General features: G+C 42.6%; 1 pseudogene; it reads left to right on the top strand.

Annotated features, from left to right (window-relative positions):
* Positions 1 to 371: 371 nt before the first annotated feature.
* The window catches only part of LOC128371665 (GTPase IMAP family member 8-like), a 92,392-nt pseudogene continuing 75,630 nt past the window's right edge, over positions 372 to 17,133 (top strand).

Here is a 17,133-nt window from a genome sequence, read left to right as displayed (position 1 = left end):
GGAAACTCTCAGGTCAGTTTTTATGATTATGTATATAAAGTAATATCTTTTTTCCCCAGTTTCTAGGTTACATGAAGAGTTCTTATACTAAAAATATTTTCTGCACGTTTTGAGCCGATGTGTTGTAATATCAAGTATATTGTAAGTAAAATTCCTTTCAGTCCAACATGTGAGTCAGAACATATGTTTTACAGAGTTCAATTTTACCTTGAAGATGTACGGCACATTAATAATAATATTTACTCATTTTTACTTATTTAATCTTTATTTAAATCTTGAGGAGGTCATTGAGGGCAAGTCCTCATCCAGGTCTCACCAGGGATCCAGGTCTCACCATGGATGCAGATCTCACCGTGGATCCAGGTCTCACCATGGATCCAGATCTCACCATCGTCCTGCTGGGACGCTCTGGAGTCGGTAAAAGTGCTTCAGGAAACACCATCTTAAGACGAACAGTGTTTGAGTCTAGAAAGGCTCTCAGACCGGTGACCAGACAGATCTGTGAGCAGACAGGAAGTGTGTTTGGGAAAAACATCTCAGTGATCGACACTCCGGGAATATTATGTGCTGGTGCTGAAGAGCAGGTCAGGACCAGGTGTCAGGAGGTCCTGCAGTCCAGCAGACCCAGACTGTTCCTGGTGCTGATCCGAGTGCGTCGGTTCACTGCAGAGGACCAGAAGGCCGTGGAGGCGGCTGTCTCACTGCTGGGAGACGAGGGGTTAAAGCACAGTTACCTGCTCTTCACAGGCGGAGACATCTTAAAGGACAAGACGCTGGAGGATTACATCTTTGAGTTTAAAGCAAGTCCTCTGAAACAGATTGCCGAGAAGTTCGGACGAAGATTTCATCTGTTCAACAATAAAACCAACGAAGAAGAACAAGTCAAACAACTGCTGGAGAAATCACAAGAAGTGCAGAAAGTCCCAGAGACCAACCTGCCAGGTACACCTGTCTGTCTCTCTGTCTCTCTGTCTGTCTCTCTGTCTCTCTGTCTCTCTCTCTGTCTGTCTGCCTGTCTGTCTCTCTGTCTTTCTGACTGTCTGTCTCTTTGTCTGCCTGTCTGACTTGTTCCTGTCCTCCGTCTTCAACAATGAAGATGGAGGACAGGAACAAGTCAGACAGCTGCTGCTGAAGTCAGGTGAGATTCTTCATACATGACATCATACATGACATCATACATCATACATGACATCATACATGACATCCATACATCATACATGACATCATACATGACATCATACATGACATCATACATCATACATGAGATCATACATCATACATGACATCATACATGACATCATACATCATGCATGACATCATACATTACATCATACATGACATCATACATGACATCATACATCATACATGACATCATACATGACATAATACATGACATCATACATCATACATGAGATCATACATGACATCATACAACATACATGACATCATACATTACATCATACATGACATCATACATCATACATGACATCATACATTACATCATACATGACATCATACATCATACATGACATCATACATGACATCATACATCATACATTACATCATACATGACATCATACATCATTCATGACATCATACATGACATCATACATGACATCATACATGACATCATACATGACATCATACATAATACATGACATCATACATCATACGTGACATCATACATCATACATGACATCATACGTGACATCATACGTGACATCATACATTACATCATACATAATACATGACATCATACATCATACGTGACATCATACGTGACATCATACATCATACATGACATCATACATCATACGTGACATCATACGTGACATCATACATCATACATGACATCATACATGACATCATACATCATACATGACATCATACATGACATCATACATGACATCATACATAATACATCATACATGACATCATACATCATACATGACATCATACATCATACATGACATCATATATGACATCATACATGACATCATACATGACATCATACATCATACATGACATCATCCGTGACATCATACATGACATCATACATCATACATGACATCATACATGACATCATACATAATACATCATACATGACATCATACATAATACATCATACATGACATCATACATGACATCATACATGACATCATACATGACATCATACATGACATCATACATCATACGTGACATCATACATCATACATGACATCATACATCATACATGACATCATACATGACATCATACATAATACATGACATCATACATAATACATGACATCATACATGACATCATACATGACATCCTACATCATACATGACATCATACATCATACATGACATCATACATAATACATGACATCATACATGACATCATACGTGACATCATACATCATACATGACATCATACATGACATCATACATGACATCATACATGACATCATACATGACATCATACCTGACATCATACATGACATCATACATGACATCATACATGACATCATACATCATACGTGACATCATACATCATACATCATACATGACATCATACGTGACATCATACATCATACATGACATCATACATGACATCATACATCATACATGACATCATACATCATACATGACATCATACGTGACATCATACATGACATTATACATGACATCATACATGACATCATACATAATACATGACATCATACATAATACATGACATCATACATGACATCATACATGACATCATACATAATACATGACATCATACGTGACATCATACATCATACATGACATCATACATGACATCATACATGACATCATACATGGCATCATACATAATACATGACATCATACATCATACATGACATCATACGTGACATCATACATGACATCATACATGACATCATACATAATACATGACATCATACATCATACATGACATCATACATCATGTTATAGTTATATAATATGTATATTTCCACACGTGTGTCTCTCCTCCAATCAGCTGATGGTCTCAGGAAGTCTCTCCAGCTGGTGAAACAGAGGATTTCTGCTGGACTGGAAACTCTCAGGTCAGTTTTTACGATTATGTATATAAAGTAATATCTTTTTTCCCCAGTTTCTAGTTTACATGAAGAGTTCTTATACTAAAAATATTTTCTGCACGTTTTGAGCCGATGTGTTGTAATATCAAGTATATAGTAAGTAAAATTCCTTTCAGTCCAACATGTGAGTCAGAACATATGTTTTACAGAGTTCAATTTTACCTTGAAGATGTACGGCACATTAATAATAATATTTACTCATTTTTACTTATTTAATCTTTATTTAAATCTTGAGGAGGTCATTGAGGGCAAGTCCTCATCCAGGTCTCACCAGGGATCCAGGTCTCACCATGGATCCAGATCTCACCGTGGATCCAGGTCTCACCGTGGATCCAGGTCTCACCACGGATTCAGGTCTCACCGTGGATCCAGGTCTCACCGTGGATCCAGGTCTCACCACGGATTCAGGTCTCACCGTGGATCCAGGTCTCACCACGGATTCAGGTCTCACCATGAAGATTGACAACTCTATGGAGCTTCCTATGAAGTTTAAAGATGGACGACCTGCTGATGGAAGGTAAGGATTTAAAAGTGAAGTTTAGTATGTGACTCTCCTGAGAAGAGGAATACTTACTTATTTAATCTTTATTTAAATCTTGAGGAGGTCATTGAGGGCAAGTCCTCATTTTCAGTGATATGGAGAACACAGAGAACAGAGCAGCTGGAGATCATAGTTTTAAATTGGTCTCCATGGTAACGACCGTGCTGAGTTTGAGTGTCTGTTGTAAAGTATTCCAGGATGATGGTTAGGGTTCTAGGGTTAGGGTTCTGGACCAGCTGGAGAGTCTTTAGAGACTTGTTAGGGTTCTAGGGTTAGGGTTCTAGGGTTAGGGTTCTAGGGTTAGGGTTCTGGATCAGCTGGAGAGTCTTTAGAGACTTGTTAGGGTTCTAGGGTTAGGGTTCTGGACCAGCTGGAGAGTCTTTAGAGACTTGTTAGGGTTCTAGGGTTAGGGTTCTAGGGTTAGGGTTCTGGACCAGCTGGAGAGTCTTTAGAGACTTGTTAGGGTTCTAGGGTTAGGGTTCTAGGGTTAGGGTTCTAGGGTTAGGGTTCTAGGGTTAGGGTTCTGGACCAGCTGGAGAGTCTTTAGAGATTCGTTAGGACAGCCTGATAATAATGAATTACAGTAGTCCAGCCTAGAAGTAATAAATGCATGGACTAGTTTTTCAGCATCATTGTGAGACAGGATGTGTCTAATCTTTGCAATATTACGCAGATGAAAGAAGGCAGTCCTTGAAATTTGTTTTATGTGGGAATTAAAGGACAGATCCTGATCAACAATAAATCCCTGGCCCTGGTGCTTTATGTGTGAAAACACATAAAGCACCAGGGCCAGTCTTTAAAAAGATGTTTGGATCACCTTGTAGCGGCTCTAACAGAGTCTGTACAGAGTAAAAGCTGCTTGATGCTGTGTTCATCCATCTGAAGGTGAACTGGGATGTTTATATTTCCATCTTTAGTTATTGAGGTTAACACAGATTGTTACTGAGCCATAGAACTGCTGTGGAACATCCTCACTTCCTTCTTCTTCTGTTGACTCATGACCATGAAGAGTGACTGGTCTATGGGTAATCCTATTAAGTTTGATGGACAACCTGCTGATGGAAGGTAAGGATTTAAAAGTGAAGTTTAGTATGTGACTCTCCTGAGAAGAGGAATACTTACTTATTTAACCTTTATTCAAATCTTGAGGAGGTCATTGAGGGCAAGTCCTCATTTTCAGTGATGTGGAGAACACAGAGAACAGAGCAGCTGGAGATCATAGTTTTAAATTGGTCTCCATGGTAACGATTATGTTGAGTTGAGTGTCTCTTGTAAAGTATTCCAGGATGATGCAGCAGAGTAAATGATGATAATCTGTTTATAATAATCTTAGAGCAAGATGTTTCCATGTTAGTGTTTCTGAGGCTAAAGGACAGTGGTCACTGATACCAAGGCTGAAAACACCAGAAGTTGTTATATTTTTACTCCTGTTGCACAAATTTAGGTCTATTGAGTTGATCTCCTTCAAGTTCGGTCTAGTTGGCTCATTAATTATCTGTCAGATTCAGATTATTACACATTTCTTTTAAACAATCTGAATCAGATGTGAACCAGTTAAGACCATAGACCAACATCTGTTGTACTGTGTGAGTAAGTCTGTTAAGTTATTGATTGACTGGAGAAAGCTGAGGATGGTCTGTATACTGCCACAACCTTAATGGAGTTATTATGGATAGGTTGATTTTAAGAGCAGTTCATTCAAAGGAGTCAGGTATACTGACAGTTTATCAGACAGTGACAGATGATTTAACATAAACAGCCACACCAACTCTACCAACTCTGTCTATTCTGAACTGATTAAAGTCATGTTGGACATTTCTGAGGCATGTGTTCTGTCTTTAAGCCAGGTTTCTGTTAGAAACAGGATATCAGGATCAGTCTGTGATCTGACAATTGTCAAATGATCCAATTTAAATGAGTTTCATATGTTTCTCATATTTAGATGCATCAGCTCCAAACCTTGTCTTGACTTGAAAACATGAGGATTGAAACAGTCATTGCTGGAGTCATCGTAGGGATAAGTAGAGTTAGTTATAGAGTTTGATTTTATACTTGTTTTGGAATTAGGTTTTATAGGTTTTAAATGTTCTGGTCTGCACTTGTTATAGGATTTAGACTGGTGTTGTTTATGAGGACCATTAGTGATAAGAACAGAGACACTGAAGACAGGAGCAGAGACTGAGAGTCGGGGATAGAGACTATTTTGGTTTCCTCACCGTCAAGCAGCGAAGGCTTTGCAGGAGCAAAGTGTGAGTTCAACGTTCATGGATAGTCATAGTTCATAGGAGTCCATCATGTTTAAACAGATCTGCTCTGTTATAGAAAGTGGAGAAATATCTAGTTTCATCAGTGACATCACAGTGTTCACCTGTACAACAGTCACATGTCAAAGAGTTCAGTGTTATAAGACACCAACATGGTCACTATATCAATATGTGTGTAACTTCATAGTCAAAGGCTGTCTGTCATGTTTGACTTCACCTCTGCTGCTGTTGATAAGCTCCGCCCACAGCTCTGCCTCCAAGCTGTGATTGGATAGCTGATTATTGTTCAGTGTAACAGGAACATCTTCATCTCAGAAAGACTCATCTTCCTCTCTCACAGAGCTTCTGACTCAGTGTTGGCAGGTGTTTGCTGCCCTCTGCAGGACAACACTGACATGTAACACCTCTGTGGCTTTATTTTCTTCTCTTTCACTTTATTTACTTCATCTGATTCAATTTAACAGACAACACATTGATATCATTACAATATTAATCCACCTGATCCCGACTCCTTTGGAACTCACCCTCATGTACCGGCTCATTCAGCCACAGCTTATACCAGTTTCATTTCATACCTTTTTATTTCTCTTTCTTCTTCTGCCTCCTCTCTTCTAAACAAACAAACAAGAGGAGAAAAATGAAGAAAAAGGATCTTTTCCTTTCTTCTCTCATATATCAGGAGAGCAATATGATCAATGATCCCATTCACATCAGATAATGATTGAAAGTTATTATCAGGATCTGTTTCTATCAGCTGGGAAATGGACAGCAGATTATTAAAAGAAGATACTAAACATTTGATGGATGACAGCGTTACACAAAAAGAGGAAGCTGAAGCCACAACATCTGTGAAAACACATAAAGCACCAGGGCCAGTCTTTAAAAAGATGTTTGAATCACCTTGTAGCTGATCTAACAGAGTCTGTACAGAGTAAAAGCTGCTTGATGCTGTGTTCATCCATCTGAAGGTGAACTGGGATGTTTATATTTCCATCTTTAGTTATTGAGGTTAACACAGATTGTTACTGAGCCATAGAACTGCTGTGGAACATCCTCACTTCCTTCTTCTTCTGTTGACTCATGACCAAGTCGCTGCCATCCTCTTTTCATCACTGCAGCAATATGAACTCATCAGTCACTCTGTTCTGAAACATTTCTATTTAATCTGACATTTAAACTGATGATTAATCCTTCATTTCTTTGGTTTTAACTTCATGCTTTTGTGTCTGTTTTATTAGTATCAGGATGCAGCAGCAGAGAGCAGACTCTCCTACACCCAGCAGTGTGTCCATGAAGAGTGACTGGTCTATGGGTAATCCTATTAAGTTTGATGGACAACCTGCTGATGGAAGGTAAGAATTTAAAAGTGAAGTTTAGTATGTGACTCTCCTGAGAAGAGGAATCAATATTTACTTATTTTTACTTATTTAATCTTTATTCAAATCTTGAGGAGGTCATTGAGGGCAAGTCCTCATTTTCAGTGATGTGGAGAACACAGAGAACAGAGCAGCTGGAGATCATAGTTTTAAATTGGTCTCCATGGTAACGATTATGTTGAGTTGAGTGTCTCTTGTAAAGTATTCCAGGATGATGCAGCAGAGTAAATGATGATAATCTGTTTATAATAATCTTAGAGCAAGATGTTTCCATGTTAGTGTTTCTGAGGCTAAAGGACAGTGGTCACTGATACCAAGGCTGAAAACACCAGAAGCTGTTATATTTTTACTCCTATTGCACAAATGTAGGTCTATTGAGTTGATCTCCTTCAAGTTAGGTCTAGTTGGCTCATTAATTATCTGTCAGATTCAGATTATTACACATTTCTTTTAAACAATCTGAATCAGATGTGAACCAGTTAAGACCATAGACCAACATCTGTTGTACTGTGTGAGTAAGTCTGTTAAGTTATTGATTGACTGGAGAAAGCTGAGGATGGTCTGTATACTGCCACAACCTTAATGGAGTTATTATGGATAGGTTCATTTTAAGAGCAGTTCATTCAAAGGAGTCAGGTATACTGACAGTTTATCAGACAGTGACAGATGATTTAACATAAACAGCCACGAGTGAGGTCTGTGGGGCTTCCGGTATGGTATGGTAGCGAGCAGCAGCGTGGCATCGTCACTCCCCCGTTCAGAACTAAGTAACTCATCTTTCACCACCTGAACCAGCGCAAAAAAATATCAAACTGTCTTCTTAACTTCACTTCGCAACGCAGAAGTCTGCAAAACAACAAAAAGTTGACCAGCCCCAGGATACGGCAGAAGATCCTGTTGACCTGTGTGAGGCTAACACTAACATTGAGCATGCTGCTAACGCTAAAAGCTCGTTACCTGAGTTTCTTTCTGAAGTGCTGCTTAAACACATTGCCACTGTCGTTGCCGAGGAAGGCAAGTGGACGCAGTAGGTTCATAAGGTTCTAGTGTTCTAGTAGGTTCATTGGGTTCTATGAGCCGGGACCGCAGTGTTCTAGTAGGTACATAAGGTTCTATGAGCTGGGAGCGCAGTGTTCTAATAGGATCATAAGGTTCTATGAGTTGGGAGCGCAGTGTTCTAGTAGGTCCATAAGGTTCTAGTGTTCTAGTAGGTTCATTGGGTTCTATGAGCCGGGACCGCAGTGTTCTAATAGGTTCATAAGGTTCTATGAGCTGGGAGTGCAGTGTTCTAGTAGGTTCATAAGGTTCTATGAGCTGGGAGCGCAGTGTTCTAGTAGGTTCATGATGTTCTATGAGCTGGGAGCGCAGGGTTCTAGTAGGTACATAAAGTTCTATGAGCTGGGAGCGCAGGGTTCTAGTAGGTTCATAAGGTTCTATGAGCTGGGAACGCAGTCTTCTAGGAGGTACATAAGGTTCTATGAGCTGGGAGCGCAGGGTTCTAGTAGGTTCATAAGGTTCTATGAGCTGGGAGCACAGTGTTCTAGTAGGTTCATAAGGTTCTATGAGCTGGGAGCGCAGTGTTCTAGTAGGTTCATAAGGTTCTATGAGCTGGGAACGCAGTCTTCTAGTAGGTTCATTAGGTTCTATGAGCTGGGAGTACAGTGTTCTAGTAGGTACATAAGGTTCTATGAGCTGGGAGCACAGTGTTCTAGTAGGTTCATGAGGTTCTATGAGCTGGGAGCACACACAGTTCTAGTAGGTACAAAAGGTTCTATGAGCTGGGAGCACAGTGTTCTAATAGGTTCATAAGGTTCTATGAGCTGGGAGCGCAGTGTTCTAGTAGGTTCATAAGGTTCTATGAGCTGGGAGCGCAGTGTTCTAGTAGGTTCATAAGGTTCTATGAGCTGGGAGCGCAGTGTTCTAGTAGGTTCATGAGGTTCTATGAGCTGGTAGCACAGTGTTCTACTTGGTACAAAAGGTTCTATGAGCTGGGAGCGCAGTGTTCTAATAGGTTCATAAGGTTCTATGAGCTGGGAGCGCAGGGTTCTAGTAGGTACATAAAGTTATATGAGCTGGGAGCGCAGGGTTCTAGTAGGTTCATAAGGTTCTATGAGCTGGGAACGCAGTCTTCTAGGAGGTACATAAGGTTCTATGAGCTGGGAACGCAGTCTTCTAGGAGGTACATAAGGTTCTATTAGCTGGGAGCACAGGGTTCTAGTAGGTTCATAAGGTTCTATGAGCTGGGAGTACAGTGTTCTAGTAGGTTCATTAGGTTCTATGAGCTGGGAGCACACAGTTCTAGTAGGTACAAAAGGTTCTATGAGCTGCGAGCACTGTGTTCTAATAGGTTCATAAGGTTCTATGAGCTGGGAGTGCAGTGTTCTAGTAGGTTCATAAGGTTCTATGAGCTGGGAGCGCAGTGTTCTAGTAGGTTCATGATGTTCTATGAGCTGGGAGCGCAGGGTTCTAGTAGGTACATAAAGTTCTATGAGCTGGGAGCGCAGGGTTCTAGTAGGTTCATAAGGTTCTATGAGCTGGGAACGCAGTCTTCTAGGAGGTACATAAGGTTCTATGAGCTGGGAGCGCAGGGTTCTAGTAGGTTCATAAGGTTCTATGAGCTGGGAGTACAGTTTTCTAGTAGGTTCATTAGGTTCTATGAGCTGGGAGCGCAGGGTTCTAGTAGGTTCATAAGGTTCTATGAGCTGGGAACGCAGTGTTCTAGTAGGTTCATAAGGTTCTATGAGCTGGGAGCGCAGTGTTCTAGTAGGTTCATAAGGTTCTATGAGCTGGTAGCACAGTGTTCTAGTTGGTACAAAAGGTTCTATGAGCTGGGAGCACAGTGTTCTAATAGGTTCATTAGGTTCTATGAGCTCGGAGCGCAAGGTTCTAGTAGGTACATAAAGTTCTATGAGCTGGGAGCGCAGTGTTCTAGTAGGTTCATAAGGTTCTATGAGCTGGGAGCGCAGGGTTCTAGTAGGTTCATAAGGTTCTATGAGCTGGGAACGCAGTCTTCTAGTAGGTTCATTAGGTTTTATGAGCTGGGAGTACAGTGTTCTAGTAGGTACATAAGGTTCTATGAGCTGGGAGCGCAGTCTTCTAGTAGGTTCATGAGGTTCTATGAGCTGGGAGCACACACAGTTCTAGTAGGTACAAAAGGTTCTATGAGCTGGGAGCACAGTGTTCTAATAGGTTCATAAGGTTCTATGAGCTGGGAGCGCAGTGTTCTAGTAGGTTCATAAGGTTCTATGAGCTGGGAGCGCAGTGTTCTAGTAGGTTCATAAGGTTCTATGAGCTGGTAGCACAGTGTTCTAGTTGGTACAAAAGGTTCTATGAGCTGGGAGCGCAGTGTTCTAATAGGTTCATAAGGTTCATAAGGTTCTATGAGCTGGGAGCACAGGGTTCTAGTAGGTACATAAAGTTCTATGAGCTGGGAGCGCAGTGTTCTAGTAGGTTCATAAGGTTCTATGAGCTGGGAACGCAGTCTTCTAGGAGGTACATAAGGTTCTATGAGCTGGGAACGCAGTCTTCTAGGAGGTACATAAGGTTCTATGAGCTGGGAGCGCAGGGTTCTAGTAGGTTCATTAGGTTCTATGAGCTGGGAGCACAGTGTTCTAATAGGTTCATAAGGTTCTATGAGCTGGGAGCACACAGTTCTAGTAGGTACAAAAGGTTCTATGAGCTGGGAGCGCAGTGTTCTAATAGGTTCATAAGGTTCATAAGGTTCTATGAGCTGGGAGCGCAGGGTTCTAGTAGGTTCATAAGGTTCTATGAGCTGGGAGTACAGTTTTCTAGTAGGTTCATTAGGTTCTATGAGCTGGGAGCGCAGGGTTCTAGTAGGTTCATAAGGTTCTATGAGCTGGGAACGCAGTGTTCTAGTAGGTTCATAAGGTTCTATGAGCTGGGAGCGCAGTGTTCTAGTAGGTTCATAAGGTTCTATGAGCTGGTAGCACAGTGTTCTAGTTGGTACAAAAGGTTCTATGAGCTGGGAGCACAGTGTTCTAATAGGTTCATAAGGTTCTATGAGCTGGGAGCGCAGGGTTCTAGTAGGTACATAAAGTTCTATGAGCTGGGAGCGCAGGGTTCTAGTAGGTTCATAAGGTTCTATGAGCTGGGAACGCAGTCTTCTAGGAGGTACATAAGGTTCTATGAGCTGGGAGCGCAGGGTTCTAGTGGGTTCATAAGGTTCTATGAGCTGGGAGTACAGTGTTCTAGTAGGTTCATTAGATTCTATGAGCTGGGAGCACACAGTTCTAGTAGGTACAAAAGGTTCTATGAGCTGGGAGCACAGTGTTCTAATAGGTTCATAAGGTTCTATGAGCTGGGAGTGCAGTGTTCTAGTAGGTTCATAAGGTTCTATGAGCTGGGAGCGCAGTGTTCTAGTAGGTTCATGAGGTTCTATGAGCTGGGAGCGCAGGGTTCTAGTAGGTACATAAAGTTCTATGAGCTGGGAGCGCAGGGTTCTAGTAGGTTCATGAGGTTCTATGAGCTGGGAAAGCAGTCTTCTAGGAGGTACATAAGGTTCTATGAGCTGGGAGCGCAGGGTTCTAGTAGGTTCATAAGGTTCTATGAGCTGGGAGTACAGTTTTCTAGTAGGTTCATTAGGTTCTATGAGCTGGGAGCACAGTGTTCTAATAGGTTCATAAGGTTCTATGAGCTGGGAGCGCAGTGTTCTAGTAGGTTCATAAGGTTCTATGAGCTGGGAGCGCAGGGATCTAGTAGGTACATAAAGTTCTATGAGCTGGGAGCGCAGGGTTCTAGTAGGTACATAAAGTTCTATGAGCTGGGAGCGCAGGGTTCTAGTAGGTTCATAAGGTTCTATGAGCTGGGAACGCAGTCTTCTAGGAGGTACATAAGGTTCTATGAGCTGGGAGCGCAGGGTTCTAGTAGGTTCATAAGGTTCTATGAGCTGGGAGTACAGTTTTCTAGTAGGTTCATTAGGTTCTATGAGCTGGGAGCACTGTGTTCTAATAGGTTCATAAGGTTCTATGAGCTGGGAGCGCAGTGTTCTAGTAGGTTCATAAGGTTCTATGAGCTGGGAGCGCAGTGTTCTAGTAGGTTCATGAGGTTCTATGAGCTCGGAGCGCAAGGTTCTAGTAGGTACATAAAGTTCTATGAGCTGGGAGCGCAGTGTTCTAGTAGGTTCATAAGGTTCTATGAGCTGGGAGCGCAGGGTTCTAGTAGATTCATAAGGTTCTATGAGCTGGGAACGCAGTCTTCTAGTAGGTTCATTAGGTTCTATGAGCTGGGAGTACAGTGTTCTAGTAGGTACATAAGGTTCTATGAGCTGGGAGCGCAGTCTTCTAGTAGGTTCATGAGGTTCTATGAGCTGGGAGCACACACAGTTCTAGTAGGTACAAAAGGTTCTATGAGCTGGGAGCACAGTGTTCTAATAGGTTCATAAGGTTCTATGAGCTGGGAGCGCAGTGTTCTAGTAGGTTCATAAGGTTCTATGAGCTGGGAGCGCAGTGTTCTAGTAGGTTCATAAGGTTCTATGAGCTGGTAGCACAGTGTTCTAGTTGGTACAAAAGGTTCTATGAGCTGGGGGCGCAGTGTTCTAATAGGTTCATAAGGTTCATAAGGTTCTATGAGCTGGGAGCACAGGGTTCTAGTAGGTACATAAAGTTCTATGAGCTGGGAGCGCAGTGTTCTAGTAGGTTCATAAGGTTCTATGAGCTGGGAACGCAGTCTTCAAGGAGGTACATAAGGTTCTATGAGCTGGGAGCGCAGGGTTCTAGTAGGTTCATTAGGTTCTATGAGCTGGGAGCACAGTGTTCTAATAGGTTCATAAGGTTCTATGAGCTGGGAGCACACATTTCTAGTAGGTACAAAAGGTTCTATGAGCTGGGAGCGCAGTGTTCTAATAGGTTCATAAGGTTCATAAGGTTCTATGAGCTGGGAGCGCAGGGTTCTAGTAGGTACATAAAGTTCTATGAGCTGGGAGTGCAGTGTTCTAGTAGGTTCATGAGGTTCTATGAGCTGGGAGCGCAGGGTTCTAGTAGGTACATAAAGTTCTATGAGCTGGGAGCGCAGGGTTCTAGTAGGTTCATAAGGTTCTATGAGCTGGGAATGCAGTCTTCTAGAAGGTACATAAGGTTCTATGAGCTGGGAGCGCAGGGTTCTAGTAGGTTCATAAGGTTCTATGAGCTGGGAGTACAGTTTTCTAGTAGGTTCATTAGGTTCTATGAGCTGGGAGCACAGTGTTCTAATAGGTTCATAAGGTTCTATGAGCTGGGAGCGCAGTGTTCTAGTAGGTTCATAAGGTTCTATGAGCTGGGAGCGCAGTGTTCTAGTAGGTTCATAAGGTTCTATGAGCTGGGAGCGCAGGGTTCTAGTAGGTACATAAGGTTCTATGAGCTGGGAGCGCAGGGTTCTAGTAGGTTCATAAGGTTCTATGAGCTGGGAGTACAGTTTTCTAGTAGGTTCATTAGGTTCTATGAGCTGGGAGCACTGTGTTCTAATAGGTTCATAAGGTTCTATGAGCTGGGAGCGCAGTGTTCTAGTAGGTTCATGAGGTTCTATGAGCTCGGAGCGCAAGGTTCTAGTAGGTACATAAAGTTCTATGAGCTGGGAGCGCAGTGTTCTAGTAGGTTCATAAGGTTCTATGAGCTGGGAGCGCAGGGTTCTAGTAGGTTCATAAGGTTCTATGAGCTGGGAACGCAGTCTTCTAGTAGGTTCATTAGGTTCTATGAGCTGGGAGTACAGTGTTCTAGTAGGTACATAAGGTTCTATGAGCTGGGAGCGCAGTCTTCTAGTAGGTTCATGAGGTTCTATGAGCTGGGAGCGCAGTGTTCTAGTAGGTTCATAAGGTTCTATGAGCTGGGAGCGCAGTGTTCTAGTAGGTTCATAAGGTTCTATGAGCTGGTAGCACAGTGTTCTAGTTGGTACAAAAGGTTCTATGAGCTGGGAGCGCAGTGTTCTAATAGGTTCATAAGGTTCATAAGGTTCTATGAGCTGGGAGCACAGGGTTCTAGTAGGTACATAAGGTTCTATGAGCTGGGAGCGCAGTCTTCTAGTAGGTTCATGAGGTTCTATGAGCTGGGAGCGCAGTGTTCTAGTAGGTTCATAAGGTTCTATGAGCTGGGAGCGCAGTGTTCTAGTAGGTTCATAAGGTTCTATGAGCTGGTAGCACAGTGTTCTAGTTGGTACAAAAGGTTCTATGAGCTGGGAGCGCAGTGTTCTAATAGATTCATAAGGTTCATAAGGTTCTATGAGCTGGGAGCGCAGGGTTCTAGTAGGTTCATAAGGTTCTATGAGCTGGGAACGCAGTCTTCTAGGAGGTACATAAGGTTCTATGAGCTGGGAGCGCAGGGTTCTAGTAGGTTCATAAGGTTCTATGAGCTCGGAGCGCAAGGTTCTAGTAGGTACATAAAGTTCTATGAGCTGGGAGCGCAGTGTTCTAGTAGGTTCATAAGGTTCTATGAGCTGGGAGCGCAGGGTTCTAGTAGGTTCATAAGGTTCTATGAGCTGGGAACGCAGTCTTCTAGTAGGTTCATTAGGTTCTATGAGCTGGGAGTACAGTGTTCTAGTAGGTACATAAGGTTCTATGAGCTGGGAGCGCAGTCTTCTAGTAGGTTCATGAGGTTCTATGAGCTGGGAGCACACACAGTTCTAGTAGGTACAAAAGGTTCTATGAGCTGGGAGCACAGTGTTCTAATAGGTTCATAAGGTTCTATGAGCTGGGAGCGCAGTGTTCTAGTAGGTTCATAAGGTTCTATGAGCTGGGAGCGCAGTGTTCTAGTAGGTTCATAAGGTTCTATGAGCTGGTAGCACAGTGTTCTAGTTGGTACAAAAGGTTCTATGAGCTGGGAGCGCAGTGTTCTAATAGGTTCATAAGGTTCATAAGGTTCTATGAGCTGGGAGCACAGGGTTCTAGTAGGTACATAAAGTTCTATGAGCTGGGAGCGCAGTGTTCTAGTAGGTTCATAAGGTTCTATGAGCTGGGAACGCAGTCTTCTAGGAGGTACATAAGGTTCTATGAGCTGGGAACGCAGTCTTCTAGGAGGTACATAAGGTTCTATGAGCTGGGAGCGCAGGGTTCTAGTAGGTTCATTAGGTTCTATGAGCTGGGAGCACAGTGTTCTAATAGGTTCATAAGGTTCTATGAGCTGGGAGCACACAGTTCTAGTAGGTACAAAAGGTTCTATGAGCTGGGAGCGCAGTGTTCTAATAGGTTCATAAGGTTCATAAGGTTCTATGAGCTGGGAGCGCAGGGTTCTAGTAGGTACATAAAGTTCTATGAGCTGGGAGTGCAGTGTTCTAGTAGGTTCATGAGGTTCTATGAGCTGGGAGCGCAGGGTTCTAGTAGGTACATAAAGTTCTATGAGCTGGGAGCGCAGGGTTCTAGTAGGTTCATAAGGTTCTATGAGCTGGGAATGCAGTCTTCTAGGAGGTACATAAGGTTCTATGAGCTGGGAGCGCAGGGTTCTAGTAGGTTCATAAGGTTCTATGAGCTGGGAGTACAGTTTTCTAGTAGGTTCATTAGGTTCTATGAGCTGGGAGCACAGTGTTCTAATAGGTTCATAAGGTTCTATGAGCTGGGAGCGCAGTGTTCTAGTAGGTTCATAAGGTTCTATGAGCTGGGAGCGCAGTGTTCTAGTAGGTTCATAAGGTTCTATGAGCTGGGAGCGCAGGGTTCTAGTAGGTACATAAGGTTCTATGAGCTGGGAGCGCAGGGTTCTAGTAGGTTCATAAGGTTCTATGAGCTGGGAGTACAGTTTTCTAGTAGGTTCATTAGGTTCTATGAGCTGGGAGCACTGTGTTCTAATAGGTTCATAAGGTTCTATGAGCTGGGAGCGCAGTGTTCTAGTAGGTTCATAAGGTTCTATGAGCTGGGAGCGCAGTGTTCTAGTAGGTTCATGAGGTTCTATGAGCTCGGAGCGCAAGGTTCTAGTAGGTACATAAAGTTCTATGAGCTGGGAGCGCAGTGTTCTAGTAGGTTCATAAGGTTCTATGAGCTGGGAGCGCAGGGTTCTAGTAGGTTCATAAGGTTCTATGAGCTGGGAACGCAGTCTTCTAGTAGGTTCATGAGGTTCTATGAGCTGGGAGCGCAGTGTTCTAGTAGGTTCATAAGGTTCTATGAGCTGGGAGCGCAGTGTTCTAGTAGGTTCATAAGGTTCTATGAGCTGGTAGCACAGTGTTCTAGTTGGTACAAAAGGTTCTATGAGCTGGGAGCGCAGTGTTCTAATAGGTTCATAAGGTTCATAAGGTTCTATGAGCTGGGAGCACAGGGTTCTAGTAGGTACATAAGGTTCTATGAGCTGGGAGCGCAGTCTTCTAGTAGGTTCATGAGGTTCTATGAGCTGGGAGCGCAGTGTTCTAGTAGGTTCATAAGGTTCTATGAGCTGGGAGCGCAGTGTTCTAGTAGGTTCATAAGGTTCTATGAGCTGGTAGCACAGTGTTCTAGTTGGTACAAAAGGTTCTATGAGCTGGGAGCGCAGTGTTCTAATAGGTTCATAAGGTTCATAAGGTTCTATGAGCTGGGAGCACAGGGTTCTAGTAGGTACATAAAGTTCTATGAGCTGGGAGCGCAGGGTTCTAGTAGGTTCATAAGGTTCTATGAGCTGGGAACGCAGTCTTCTAGGAGGTACATAAGGTTCTATGAGCTGGGAACGCAGTCTTCTACTGGAACAAACTACCAGCAGAACTGAAATCAGCCCCAACAGTGAACACTTTTAAATCCAGGTTAAAAACATTTCTCTTCTCCTGTGCTTACGATTGAGCTCTTTTAAAGCACTTTACATTTTAATCTTTCATTTGCACTCTATGTCCTTTTAATGATTTTAAAGCTAATTTATTATTTTATGCTGCAATCATTTTATTTATGTCTTTCTATTTTTCTGTACTTT

The sequence above is a fragment of the Scomber japonicus genome, chromosome 13 (assembly GCF_027409825.1).
Source record: "Scomber japonicus isolate fScoJap1 chromosome 13, fScoJap1.pri, whole genome shotgun sequence".
Taxonomy (NCBI): Eukaryota; Metazoa; Chordata; class Actinopteri; order Scombriformes; family Scombridae; genus Scomber; species Scomber japonicus.
The sequence above is the reverse complement of the archived record's forward strand: the minus strand, read 5'-3'. Positions and strand labels throughout refer to the sequence as shown.